The following is a 15,154-nucleotide window of genomic DNA, read 5'->3' as shown; positions in this document are numbered from 1 at the left end:
GGAGGGCTCTGTGGCGCAATGGATAGCGCGTTGGACTTCTAGGTGGTGTAGTAATAACAAAGGTTGTGAGTTCGAGTCCCACCAGAGTCAGTTTTATATAGTCTGTGTTCATAGTGATGCTGCTCTAATGCTATAAAGTAATGGATTCCAATTATAAGGTAGCTGTAGTGGAGTGAATTTGCCATACAAGCTAAAGATGGCACCTACTGTCTAAGGCTTATCTTGAGAGTTGATATTAGCAAAATTGGAGGTACCCTGTGAAGTTCAAAGTAAAGAGGGGGATTGGTAAGCTAACCTGCAGTTTATTGTTCTCTTCCCTATTACAGTGTCAGCCCCACAACCATTTACTGTCCAAATTTTGCTAACTTCACCTCAATAAGATTTCCAAACAATGCCCCATCTTAGCCGATAACACCAACAAACTTCCACTTCACTCCCTTGATATGTCTCGCCTTGACTATTGCAACTCCCTATTATTTGGCCTGCTTCTAAACAGACCATGGTCCCTTCAGTCTTTCTTATATGCTGCTGCCAGTCTTATCCCTCTTACCAACCATTTACCAGTAGAAGTGTCAGCCAACACCTCTCTGCCAATCTGTCCCTGGCTTCTGTTCACCCAACAAATCAAATTCAAAATACTAACATAAAAAGCTACCCAAAAACTCTGCTCCTAGCCACAACATCAACCTTATCTGATAGTATGAAACAAACTACCTTGTTCTCTCCCATCCTCTTAAATTCCTTACTCCAATCTATATGGCTATTTCCAACTCTCTATGCCTCAGTTGATCCCTGGAAACTCTTCAGGGAAGCTATCCCGCCATTACCTAATAGCTGAGCTTTTCCTTTCTCCAACAACACAAATACTGCTACTTAACCTCCAGTTCCCACCTAAAGATCAAAAGATGTAGTGCTAAGGCCAAATAGCAACATTTCAATCTTAAACTGTATCTGGACCAGAACTTGAGCTCATCCCTATTATTTAGTGGCAGCCAGCATGGGGATGTGTTTATGTGCTATGACTTGAGTAGTTCCTCAGGCAAGGTCCTCTGAAAAAAACACACAGGGAGGGCTCTGTGGCGCAATGGATAGCGCATTGGACTTCTAGGTGGTGTAGTAATTCAAAGGTTGAGGGTTCAAGTCCCACCAGAGTCAGATTTATATAGTCTGTGTTCATAGTGGTGCTGCTCTAATGCTATAAAGTAATGGATTCCAATAATAAGGTAGCTGTACTGAAGTGAATTTGCCATACAAGCTAAAGATGGCACCTACTGTCTCAGGCTTATCTTGAGAGTTGATATTAGCAAAATTGGAGGTACCCTGTGAAGTTCAAAGTAAAGAGGGGGATTGGTAAGCAAACCTGCAGTTTATTGTTCTCTTCCCTATTACAGTGTCAGCCCCACAACCATTTACTGTCCAAATTTTGCTAACTTCACCTCAATAAGATTTCCAAACAATGCCCCATCTTAGCCGATAACACCAACAAACTTCCACTTCACTCCCTTGATATGTCTCGCCTTGACTATTGCAACTCCCTATTATTTGGCCTGCTTCTAAACAGACCATGGTCCCTTCAGTCTTTCTTATATGCTGCTGCCAGTCTTATCCCTCTTACCAACCATTTACCAGTAGAAGTGTCAGCCAACACCTCTCTGCCAATCTCTCCCTGGCTTCTGTTCACCCAACAAATCAAATTCAAAATACTAACATAAAAAGCTACCCAAAAACTCTGCTCCTAGCCACAACATCAACCTTATCTGATAGTATGAAACAAACTTCCTTGTTCTCTCCCATCCTCTTAAATTCCTTACTCCAATTTATATGGCTATTTCCAACTCTCTATGCCTCAGTTGATCCCTGGAAACTCTTCAGGGAAGCTATCCCGCCATTACCTAATAGCTGAGCTTTTCCTTTCTCCAACAACACAAATACTGCTACTTAACCTCCAGTTCCCACCTAAAGATCAAAAGATGTAGTGCTAAGGCCAAATAGCAACATTTCAATCTTAAACTGTATCTGGACCAGAACTCGAGCTCATCCCTATTATTTAGTGGCAGCCAGCATGGGGATGTGTTTATGTGCTATGACTTGAGTAGTTCCTCAGGCAAGGTCCTCTGAAAAAAACACACAGGGAGGGCTCTGTGGCGCAATGGATAGCGCGTTGGACTTCTAGGTGGTGTAGTAATAACAAAGGTTGTGAGTTCGAGTCCCACCAGAGTCAGTTTTATATAGTCTGTGTTCATAGTGATGCTGCTCTAATGCTATAAAGTAATGGATTCCAATTATAAGGTAGCTGTAGTGGAGTGAATTTGCCATACAAGCTAAAGATGGCACCTACTGTCTAAGGCTTATCTTGAGAGCTGATATTAGCAAAATTGGAGGTACCCTGTGAAGTTCAAAGTAAAGAGGGGGATTGGTAAGCTAACCTGCAGTTTATTGTTCTCTTCCCTATTACAGTGTCAGCCCCACAACCATTTACTGTCCAAATTTTGCTAACTTCACCTCAATAAGATTTCCAAACAATGCCCCATCTTAGCCGATAACACCAACAAACTTCCACTTCACTCCCTTGATATGTCTCGCCTTGACTATTGCAACTCCCTATTATTTGGCCTGCTTCTAAACAGACCATGGTCCCTTCAGTCTTTCTTATATGCTGCTGCCAGTCTTATCCCTCTTACCAACCATGTACCAGTAGAAGTGTCAGCCAACACCTCTCTGCCAATCTGTCCCTGGCTTCTGTTCACCCAACAAATCAAATTCAAAATACTAACATAAAAAGCTACCCACAACTCTGCCCCTAGCTACAACATCAACCTTATCTGATAGTATCAAACAAACTACCTTGTTCTCTCCCATCCTCTTAAACTCCAATCTATATGGCTATTTCCAACTCTCTATGCCTCAGTTGATCCCTGGAGACTCTTCAGGGTAGCTATCCCGCCATTACCTAATAGCTGAGCTTTTCCTTTCTCCAACAACACAAATACTGATACTTAACCTCCAGTTCCCACCTAAAGATCAAAAGATGTAGTGCTAAGGCCAAATAGCAACATTTCAATCTTAAACTGTATCTGGACCAGAACTTGAGTTCATCCCTATTATTTAGTGGCAGCTAGCATGGGGATGTGTTTATGTGCTATGACTTGAGTAGTTCCTCAGGCAAGGTCCTCTGAAAAAAACACACAGGGAGGGCTCTGTGGCGCAATGGATAGCACATTGGACTTCTAGGTGGTGTAGTAATTCAAAGGTTGTGGGTTCGAGTCCCACCAGAGTCTGTTTTATATAGTCTGTGTTCATAGTGATGCTGCTCTAATGCTATAAAGTAATGGATTCCAATAATAAGGTAGCTGTAGTGAAGTGAATTTGCCATACAAGCTAAAGATGGCACCTACTGTCTCAGGTTTATCTTGAGAGTTGATATTAGCAAAATTGGAGGTACCCTGTGAAGTTCAAAGTAAAGAGGGGTATTGGTAAGCTAACCTGCAGTCTATTGTTCTCTTCCCTATTACAGTGTCAGCCCCATAACTATTTACTGTCCAAATCTTGCTAACTTCACCTCAATAAGATTTCCAAACAATGCCCCATCTTAGCTGATGACACCAACAAACTTCCACTTCACTCCCTTGATATGTCTCGCCTTGACTATTGCAACTCCCTATTATTTGGCCTGCTTCTACACAGACCATGGTCCCTTCAGTCTTTCTTATATGCTGCTGCCAGTCTTATCCCTCTTACCAACCATTTACCAGTAGAAGTGTCAGCCAACACCTCTCTGCCAATCTGTCCCTGGCTTCTGTTCACCCAACAAATCAAATTCAAAATACTAACATAAAAAGCTACCCAAAAACTCTGCTCCTAGCTACAACATCAACCTTATCTGATAGTATCAAACAAACTACCTTGTTCTCTCCCATCCTCTTAAATTCCTTACTCCAATCTATATGGCTATTTCCAACTCTCTATGCCTCAGTTGATCCCTGGAAACTCTTCAGGGAAGCTATCCCGCCATTACCTAATAGCTGAGCTTTTCCTTTCTCCAACAACACAAATACTGCTACTTAACCTCCAGTTCCCACCTAAAGATCAAAAGATGTAGTGCTAAGGCCAAATAGCAACATTTCAATCTTAAACTGTATCTGGACCAGAACTCGAGCTCATCCCTATTATTTAGTGGCAGCCAGCATGGGGATGTGTTTATGTACTATGACTTGAGTAGTTCCTCAGGCAAGGTCCTCTGAAAAAAACACACAGGGAGGGCTCTGTGGCGCAATGGATAGCGCGTTGGACTTCTAGGTGGTGTAGTAATAACAAAGGTTGTGAGTTCGAGTCCCACCAGAGTCAGTTTTATATAGTCTGTGTTCATAGTGATGCTGCTCTAATGCTATAAAGTAATGGATTCCAATTATAAGGTAGCTGTAGTGGAGTGAATTTGCCATACAAGCTAAAGATGGCACCTACTGTCTAAGGCTTATCTTGAGAGTTGATATTAGCAAAATTGGAGGTACCCTGTGAAGTTCAAAGTAAAGAGGGGTATTGGTAAGCTAACCTGCAGTCTATTGTTCTCTTCCCTATTACAGTGTCAGCCCCACAACCATTTACTGTCCAAATTTTGCTAACTTCACCTCAATAAGATTTCCAAACAATGCCCCATCTTAGCCGATAACACCAACAAACTTCCACTTCACTCCCTTGATATGTCTCGCCTTGACTATTGCAACTCCCTATTATTTGGCCTGCTTCTAAACAGACCATGGTCCCTTCAGTCTTTCTTATATGCTGCTGCCAGTCTTATCCCTCTTACCAACCATTTACCAGTAGAAGTGTCAGCCAACACCTCTCTGCCAATCTGTCCCTGGCTTCTGTTCACCCAACAAATCAAATTCAAAATACTAACATAAAAAGCTACCCACAACTCTGCCCCTAGCTACAACATCAACCTTATCTGATAGTATCAAACAAACTACCTTGTTCTCTCCCATCCTCTTAAACTCCAATCTATATGGCTATTTCCAACTCTCTATGCCTCAGTTGATCCCTGGAGACTCTTCAGGGTAGCTATCCCGCCATTTCCTAATAGCTGAGCTTTTCCTTTCTCCAACAACACAAATACTGCTACTTAACCTCCAGTTCCCACCTAAAGATCAAAAGATGTAGTGCTAAGGCCAAATAGCAACATTTCAATCTTAACCAGTTGCCGACCGCCGCACGACGATGTACGTCGACAGCATGGCACGGGCAGGCATATTGGCGTACATGTACGTCCCTTGCCTCCCGCGGGTCGGGGGCCCGATAGGGCCCCCGCCCGGTGCCTGCGGCGGTCGGTTTTCGTCCGGGAGTGATCCGGGACGAGGGGGCAGCCATTCATTCATGGCCACCCCCACGCGATCGCTCCCGACGAATAGGAATCCCCCGTGACATCACTTCCTCTCCTGTAATGTAAACACAGGAGAGGAAGTGATGTATTCTCTCCTCCGTGTCGGTATTTTTCGTTCCGACACGGAGGAGAGCGGATCGGTGAGTTGCACCAACACTCTACACACACAGTAGAACATGCCAGGCACACTCACACCCCCCCTTTACCCCCCGATCACCCCCCCAATTACCCCTGCCCCCCAGTCACAGTGACACCAATGTCATTTTTTTTTTTTTTTTTTTTTTTTTTGCATTGGTGTCATTTGTGACTGTAATAACTGTTAGGGCAGTTAGGGTTAGCCCCCTTTAGTTCTAATGTACCCCCCTAACCCCCCCAATAAAGGTTTAACCCCGTGATCACCCCCCGTCGCCAGTGTCACTAAGGCTGGGTTCACATTGCAGCGGTTTATGAGAACGAATGTGATTCGCACCGCACTGCAGTGCAAATCACATCCGATCTCTGTGCGATTCGAGTTCAGCCATTCGCCGCACCCGCCACACCCGCCGCACCCGCCGCAAATTCGCACGGGACCCTTTTTTTGGCCCGCAGCAGAATCGGATCGCATGGGTGTTCACACCATGCGATCCGAGTTTGCAGATCGCACTGCGATATGCGAACTGATCTGGGGGTGTCAGTAACATTTCACTGACACTCCCAGCAGTCCGCATAGGGCAGTGTGAACTGCCGCCGGGAGGCATGCGATGCGGGAACCCGCCGCGGATTCGCGGCGTTTCCGCATCGCTCCAGTGTGAACCCAGCCTAATAAGCGATCATTTTTCTGATCGCCGTATTAGTGTCACAGGTGACGCTAGTTAGGCAGGTAGGTATTTAGGTTCGCCGCAGCTTTTTATAGCGCCAGGGACCCCCATATACTACCGCATAAAGCCCCCTGATTGCCCCCTAGTTAACCCTTTCACCAGTGATCACCATATAACTGTTACAGGTGACGCTGGTTGGTTAGTTATTTTTTTATAGTTTCAGGGCACCCGCCATTTATTACCTAATAAAGGTTTAACCCCCTGATCACCCGGCGGGTGTCATTTGTGACTAATAACTGTTAGGGCAGTTAGGGTTAGCCCCCTTTAGTTCTAAGGTACCCCCCTAACCCCCCCAATAAAGGTTTAACCCCGTGATCACCCCCCGTCGCCAGTGTCACTAAGGCTGGGTTCACATTGCAGCGGTTTATGAGAACGGATGTGATTCGCACCGCACTGCAGTGCAAATCACATCCGATCTCTGTGCGATTCGAGTTCAGCTATACAGATAGTATGGCTGAATTCGTGTCGCACCCGCCGCAAACTCGCACGGGACCCTTTTTTTGGTCCGCAGCAGAATCGGATCGCATGGGTGTTCACACCATGCGATCCAAGTTTGCATATCGCACTGCGATATGCGAACTGATCTGGGGGTGTCATTAACATTTCACTGACACTCCCAGCAGTTCGCATAGGGCAGTGTGAACTGCCGCCGGGAGGCATGCGATGCGGGAACCCGCCGCGCATTCGTGGCGTTCCCGCATCGCTCCAGTGTGAACCCAGCCTAATAAGCGATCGTTTTTCTGATCGCTGTATTAGTGTCACAGGTGACGCTAGTTAGGCAGGTAGGTATTTAGGTTCGCCGCAGCTTTTTATAGCGCCAGGGACCCCCATATACTACCGCATAAAGCCCCCTGATTGCCCCCTAGTTAACCCTTTCACCAGTGATCACCATATAACTGTTACAGGTGAAGCTGGTTGGTTAGTTATTTTTTTATAGTTTCAGGGCACCCGCCATTTATTACCTAGTCTCACTAGTGTACCCCTAAATTTAGGGGTGTCTACTTTCCAAAATGGGGTCATTTGGGGGGGGTTTGTGCCATCTTGGCATTTTATGGCCTTCAAAACTGTAACGCCCTTAGAAAGCCTGAAGGCGGTGCTTGGTTTTCGGGGCCCCGTACGCGGCTAGGCTCCCAAAAAGTCCCACATATGTGGTATCCCCGTACTCAGGAGAAGCAGCAGAATTTATTTTGGGGTGTCATTTCACATATGCCCATGGCATGCATGAGCAATATATCATTTAGTGACAACTTTGTGAAAAAAAAAATAAAAAAAAAAAAGTTTGTAATTTTCCCGTAACTTGTGGCAAAATATAAAATATTCCATGAACTCAACATGCCTCTCAGCAAATAGCTTGGGGTGTCTACTTTCTAAAATGGGGTCATTTGTGGGGGTTTTGTGCCATCTTGGCATTTTATGGCCTTCAAAACTGTAATAGGTAGTGAGAAGTGAACTCAAAAATTTACGCCCTTAGAAAGCCTGAAGGCGGTGCTTGGTTTTCGGGGCCCCGTACGCGGCTAGGCTCCCAAAAAGTCCCACATATGTGGTATCCCCGTACTCAGGAGAAGCAGCAGAATTTATTTTGGGGTGTCATTTCACATATGCCCATAGCATGTGTGAGCAATATATCATTTAGTGACAACTTTGTGTAAAAAAAAAAAAAAAATTTTTTTTGTCATTATTCAATCGCTTGAGGCAAAAAAATAAAATATTCAATGGGCTCAACATGCCTCTTATCAATTTCCTTAGGGGGTCTACTTTCCAAAATGGGGTCATTTGGGGGGGTTTGTACTGCCCTGCCAATTTAGCACCTCAAGAAATGAGATAGGCAGTCGTAAACTAAAAGCTGTGTAAATTCCAGAAAACGTACCTTAGTTTGTAGATGTGACAAATTTTGCGCAAACCAATAAATATACAATTATTGACTTTTTTTTTACCAAAGACATGTGGCTGAATACATTTTGGCCTAAATGTATGACTAAAATTGAGTTTATTGGATTTTTCTAATAACAAAAAGTAGAAAATATCATTTTTTTTCAAAATTTGCGGTCTTTTTACGTTTATATCGCAAAAAATAAAAATCGCAGAGGCAATCAAATACCATCAAAAGAAAGCTCTATTTGTGGGAAGAAAAGGACGCAAATTTTGTTTGGGTACAACATTGCATGACCGCGCAATTACCAGTTAAAGCAGCGCAGTGCCAAAGTGTAAAAAGACCTCTGGTCATTTACCAGCAAAATGGTCCGGTCTGAAAGTGGTTAAACTGTATCTGGACCAGAACTTGAGTTCATCCCTATTATTTAGTGGCAGCCAGCATGGGGATGTGTTTATGTGCTATGACTTGAGTAGTTCCTCAGGCAAGGTCCTCTGAAAAAAATCTCGCAGGGAGGGCTCTGTGGCACAATGGATAGCGCATTGGACTTCTAGGTGGTGTAGTAATTCAAAGGTTGTGGGTTCGAGTCCCACCAGAGTCGGTTTTATATAGTCTGTGTTTATAGTGATGTTGCTCTAATGCTATAAAGTAATGGATTGCAATAATAAGGTAGCTGTAGTGAAGTGAATTTGCCATACAAGCTAAAGATGGCACCTACTGTCTCAGGCTTATCTTGAGAGTTTATATTAGCAAAATTGGAGGTACCCTGTGAAGTTCAAAGTAAAGAAGGGGATTGGGAAGCAAACCTGCAGTTTATTGTTCTCTTCCCTATTACAGTGTCAGCCCCACAACCATTTACTGTCCAAATTTTGCTAACTTCACCTCAATAAGATTTCCAAACAATGCCCCATCTTAGCCGATAACACCAACAAACTTCCACTTCACTCCCTTGATATGTCTCGCTTTGACTATTGCAACTCCCTATTATTTGGCCTGCTTCTAAACAGACCATGGTCCCTTCAGTCTTTCTTATATGCTGCTGCCAGTCTTATCCCTCTTACCAACCATTTACCTGTAGAAGTGTCAGCCAACACCTCTCTGCCAATCTCTCCCTGGCTTCTGTTCACCCAACAAATCAAATTCAAAATACTAACATAAAAAGCTACCTACAACTCTGCCCTTAGCTACAACATCAACCTTATCTGATAGTATCAAACAAACTACCTTGTTCTCTCCCATCCTCTTAAACTCCAATCTATATGGCTATTTCCAACTCTCTATGCCTCAGTTGATCCCTGGAAACTCTTCAGGGAAGCTATCCCGCCAGTACCTAATAGCTGAGCTTTTCCTTTCTCCAACAACACAAATACTGCTACTTAACCTCCAGTTCCCACCTAAAGATCAAAAGATGTAGTGCTAAGGCCAAATAGCAACATTTCAATCTTAAACTGTATCTGGACCAGAACTCGAGCTCATCCCTATTATTTAGTGGCAGCCAGCATGGGGATGTGTTTATGTGCTATGACTTGAGTAGTTCCTCAGGCAAGGTCCTCTGAAAGCACACGTAGGGAAGGCTCTGTGGTGCAACGGATAGCATGTTGGACTTCTATGTGGTGTATTAATTCAAAGGTTGTGGGTTCAAGTCCAACCAGAGTCTGTTTTATATAGTCTGTGTTCATAGTGATGCTGCTCTAATGCTATAAAGTAATGGAATCCAATAATAAGGTAGCTGTAGTGAAGTGAATTTGCCATACAAGCTAAAGATGGCTTGGAGGTACCCTGTGAAGTTCAAAGTAAAGAGGGGGATTGGAAGCCAAACCTGCAGTTTATTGTTCTCTTCCCTATTACAGTGTCAGCCCCACAACCATTTACTGTCCAAATTTTGCTAACTTCACCTCAATAAGATTTCCAAACAATGCCCCATCTTAGCCGATAACACCAACAAACTTCCACTTCACTCCCTTGATATGTCTCGCCTTGACTATTGCAACTCCCTATTATTTGGCCTGCTTCTAAACAGACCATGGTCCCTTCAGTCTTTCTTATATGCTGCTGCCAGTCTTATCCCTCTTACCAACCATTTACCAGTAGAAGTGTCAGCCAACACCTCTCTGCCAATCTGTCCCTGGCTTCTGTTCACCCAACAAATCAAATTCAAAATACTAACATAAAAAGCTACCCAAAAACTCTGCTCCTAGCCACAACATCAACCTTATCTCATAGTATGAAACAAACTACCTTGTTCTCTCCCATCCTCTTAAATTCCTTACTCCAATCTATATGGCTATTTCCAACTCTCTATGCCTCAGTTGATCCCTGGAAACTCTTCAGGGAAGCTATCCCGCCATTACCTAATAGCTGAGCTTTTCCTTTCTCCAACAACACAAATACTGCTACTTAACCTCCAGTTCCCACCTAAAGATCAAAAGATGTAGTGCTAAGGCCAAATAGCAACATTTCAATCTTAAACTGTATCTGGACCAGAACTCGAGCTCATCCCTATTATTTAGTGGCAGCCAGCATGGGGATGTGTTTATGTGCTATGACTTGAGTAGTTCCTCAGGCAAGGTCTTCTGAAACACATGTAGAGAGGGCTCTGTGGCGTCATGGTTAGCGCATTGGACTTTTAGGTGTTGTAGTAATTCAAAGGTTGTGGGTTCGAGTCCCACCACAGTCGGTTTTATATAGTCTGTGTTTATAGTGATGCTGCTCTAATGCTATAAAGTAATGGATTCCAATAATAACGTAGCTGTAGTGAAGTGGATTTGCCATACAAGCTAAAGATGGCACCTACTGTCTCAGGTTTATCTTGAGAGTTGATATTAGCAAAATTGGAGGTACCCTGTGAAGTTCAAAGTAAAGAGGGGGATTGGTAAGCTAACCTGCAGTCTATTGTTCTCTTCCCTATTACAGTGTCAGCCCCACAACCATTTACTGTCCAAATCTTGCTAACTTCATCTCAGTAAGATTTCCAAACAATGTCCTATCTTAGCCGATGACACCACCAAACTTCCACTTCACTCCCTTGATATGTCTCGCCTTGACTATTGCAACTCCCTATTATTTGGCCTGCTTCTAAACAGACCATGGTCCCTTCAGTCTTTCTTATATGCTGCTGCCAGTCTTATCCCTCTTACCAACCATTTACCAGTAGAAGTGTCAGCCAACACCTCTCTGCCAATCTGTCCCTGGCTTCTGTTCACCCAACAAATCAAATTCAAAATACTAACATAAAAAGCTACCCACAACTCTGCCCCTAGCTACAACATCAACCTTATCTGATAGTATCAAACAAACTACCTTGTTCTCTCCCATCCTCTTAAATTCCAATCTAAATGGCTATTTCCAACTCTCTATGCCTCAGTTGATCCCTGGAAACTCTTCAGAGAAGCTATCCCGCCATTACCTAATAGCTGAGCTTTTCCTTTCTCCAGCAACACAAATACTGCTACTTAACCTCCAGTTCCCACCTAAAGATCAAAAGATGTAGTGCTAAGGCCAAATAGAAACATTTCAATCTTAAACTGTATCTGGACCAGAACTCGAGCTCATCCCTATTATTTAGTGGCAGCCAGCATGGGGATGTGTTTATGTGCTATGACTTGAGTAGTTCCTCAGGCAAGGTCTTCTGAAACACACGTAGAGAGGGCTCTGTGGCGTCATGGTTAGCGCATTGGACTTTTAGGTGTTGTAGTAATTCAAAGGTTGTAGGTTCGAGTCCCACCAGAGTCGGTTTTATATAGTCTGTGTTTACAGTGATGCTGCTCTAATGCTATAAAGTAATGGATTGCAATAATAAGGTAGCTGTAGTGAAGTGAATTAGCCATACAAGCTAAAGATGGCACCTACTGTCTCAGGCTTATCTTGAGAGTTGATATTAGCAAAATTGGAGGTACCCTGTGAAGTTCAAAGTAAAGAGGGGGATTGGTAAGCTAACCTGCAGTTTATTGTTCTCTTCCCTATTACAGTGTCAGCCCCACAACCATTTACTGTCCAAATCTTGCTAACTTCATCTCAGTAAGATTTCCAAACAATGTCCTATCTTAGCCGATGACACCACCAAACTTCCACTTCACTCCCTTGATATGTCTCGCCTTGACTATTGCAACTCCCTATTATTTGGCCTGCTTCTAAACAGACCATGGTCCCTTCAGTCTTTCTTATATGCTGCTGCCAGTCTTATCCCTCTTACCAACCATTTACCAGTAGAAGTGTCAGCCAACACCTCTCTGCCAATCTGTCCCTGGCTTCTGTTCACCCAACAAATCAAATTCAAAATACTAACATAAAAAGCTACCCACAACTCTGCCCCTAGCTACAACATCAACCTTATCTGATAGTATCAAACAAACTACCTTGTTCTCTCCCATCCTCTTAAATTCCAATCTAAATGGCTATTTCCAACTCTCTATGCCTCAGTTGATCCCTGGAAACTCTTCAGAGAAGCTATCCCGCCATTACCTAATAGCTGAGCTTTTCCTTTCTCCAACAACACAAATACTGCTACTTAACCTCCAGTTCCCACCTAAAGATCAAAAGATGTAGTGCTAAGGCCAAATAGAAACATTTCAATCTTAAACTGTATCTGGACCAGAACTCGAGCTCATCCCTATTATTTAGTGGCAGCCAGCATGGGGATGTGTTTATGTGCTATGACTTGAGTAGTTCCTCAGGCAAGGTCTTCTGAAACACACGTAGAGAGGGCTCTGTGGCGTCATGGTTAGCGCATTGGACTTTTAGGTGTTGTAGTAATTCAAAGGTTGTAGGTTCGAGTCCCACCAGAGTCGGTTTTATATAGTCTGTGTTTACAGTGATGCTGCTCTAATGCTATAAAGTAATGGATTGCAATAATAAGGTAGCTGTAGTGAAGTGAATTAGCCATACAAGCTAAAGATGGCACCTACTGTCTCAGGCTTATCTTGAGAGTTGATATTAGCAAAATTGGAGGTACCCTGTGAAGTTCAAAGTAAAGAGGGGGATTGGTAAGCTAACCTGCAGTTTATTGTTCTCTTCCCTATTACAGTGTCAGCCCCACAACCATTTACTGTCCAAATCTTGCTAACTTCATCTCAGTAAGATTTCCAAACAATGTCCTATCTTAGCCGATGACACCACCAAACTTCCACTTCACTCCCTTGATATGTCTCGCCTTGACTATTGCAACTCCCTATTATTTGGCCTGCTTCTAAACAGACCATGGTCCCTTCAGTCTTTCTTATATGCTGCTGCCAGTCTTATCCCTCTTACCAACCATTTACCAGTAGAAGTGTCAGCCAACACCTCTCTGCCAATCTGTCCCTGGCTTCTGTTCACCCAACAAATCAAATTCAAAATACTAACATAAAAAGCTACCCAAAAACTCTGCTCCTAGCCACAACATCAACCTTATCTCATAGTATGAAACAAACTACCTTGTTCTCTCCCATCCTCTTAAATTCCTTACTCCAATCTATATGGCTATTTCCAACTCTCTATGCCTCAGTTGATCCCTGGAAACTCTTCAGGGAAGCTATCCCGCCATTACCTAATAGCTGAGCTTTTCCTTTCTCCAACAACACAAATACTGCTACTTAACCTCCAGTTCCCACCTAAAGATCAAAAGATGTAGTGCTAAGGCCAAATAGCAACATTTCAATCTTAAACTGTATCTGGACCAGAACTCGAGCTCATCCCTATTATTTAGTGGCAGCCAGCATGGGGATGTGTTTATGTGCTATGACTTGAGTAGTTCCTCAGGCAAGGTCTTCTGAAACACACGTAGAGAGGGCTCTGTGGCGTCATGGTTAGCGCATTGGACTTTTAGGTGTTGTAGTAATTCAAAGGTTGTGGGTTCGAGTCCCACCACAGTCGGTTTTATATAGTCTGTGTTTATAGTGATGCTGCTCTAATGCTATAAAGTAATGGATTCCAATAATAACGTAGCTGTAGTGAAGTGGATTTGCCATACAAGCTAAAGATGGCACCTACTGTCTCAGGTTTATCTTGAGAGTTGATATTAGCAAAATTGGAGGTACCCTGTGAAGTTCAAAGTAAAGAGGGGGATTGGTAAGCTAACCTGCAGTCTATTGTTCTCTTCCCTATTACAGTGTCAGCCCCACAACCATTTACTGTCCAAATCTTGCTAACTTCATCTCAGTAAGATTTCCAAACAATGTCCTATCTTAGCCGATGACACCACCAAACTTCCACTTCACTCCCTTGATATGTCTCGCCTTGACTATTGCAACTCCCTATTATTTGGCCTGCTTCTAAACAGACCATGGTCCCTTCAGTCTTTCTTATATGCTGCTGCCAGTCTTATCCCTCTTACCAACCATTTACCAGTAGAAGTGTCAGCCAACACCTCTCTGCCAATCTGTCCCTGGCTTCTGTTCACCCAACAAATCAAATTCAAAATACTAACATAAAAAGCTACCCACAACTCTGCCCCTAGCTACAACATCAACCTTATCTGATAGTATCAAACAAACTACCTTGTTCTCTCCCATCCTCTTAAATTCCAATCTAAATGGCTATTTCCAACTCTCTATGCCTCAGTTGATCCCTGGAAACTCTTCAGAGAAGCTATCCCGCCATTACCTAATAGCTGAGCTTTTCCTTTCTCCAACAACACAAATACTGCTACTTAACCTCCAGTTCCCACCTAAAGATCAAAAGATGTAGTGCTAAGGCCAAATAGAAACATTTCAATCTTAAACTGTATCTGGACCAGAACTCGAGCTCATCCCTATTATTTAGTGGCAGCCAGCATGGGGATGTGTTTATGTGCTATGACTTGAGTAGTTCCTCAGGCAAGGTCTTCTGAACACACGTAGAGAGGGCTCTGTGGCGTCATGGTTAGCGCATTGGACTTTTAGGTGTTGTAGTAATTCAAAGGTTGTGGGTTCGAGTCCCACCAGAGTCAGTTTTATATAGTCTGTGTTTATAGTGATGCTGCTCTAATGCTATAAAGTAATGGATTGCAATAATAAGGTAGCTGTAGTGAAGTGAATTTGCCATACAAGCTAAAGATGGCACCTACTGTCTCAGGCTTATCTTGAGAGTTTATAT

At 43.4% G+C, this 15,154-nt stretch overlaps 2 non-coding genes across 2 annotated transcripts; both read left to right on the top strand.

Annotated features, from left to right (window-relative positions):
• Window positions 1–3,193: 3,193 nt before the first annotated feature.
• On the top strand, window positions 3,194–3,278 carry TRNAR-UCU (transfer RNA arginine (anticodon UCU)). The gene is given in 2 exon segments: window positions 3,194–3,230; window positions 3,243–3,278. It is a non-coding gene; the product is annotated as a tRNA-Arg (tRNA).
• Window positions 3,279–8,620: 5,342 nt separating this feature from the next.
• On the top strand, window positions 8,621–8,705 carry TRNAR-UCU (transfer RNA arginine (anticodon UCU)). Its single transcript is given in 2 exon segments — window positions 8,621–8,657; window positions 8,670–8,705. It is a non-coding gene; the product is annotated as a tRNA-Arg (tRNA).
• Window positions 8,706–15,154: the final 6,449 nt, after the last annotated feature.

The sequence above is a fragment of the Lithobates pipiens genome, unplaced genomic scaffold, assembly GCF_037356315.1.
Source record: "Lithobates pipiens isolate NorthernLeopardFrog02 unplaced genomic scaffold, aLitPip1_a1.2 Scaffold_13, whole genome shotgun sequence".
In the NCBI taxonomy this organism is placed as follows: Eukaryota; Metazoa; Chordata; class Amphibia; order Anura; family Ranidae; genus Lithobates; species Lithobates pipiens.
This window is presented reverse-complemented; position numbering and strand designations above follow the sequence as displayed.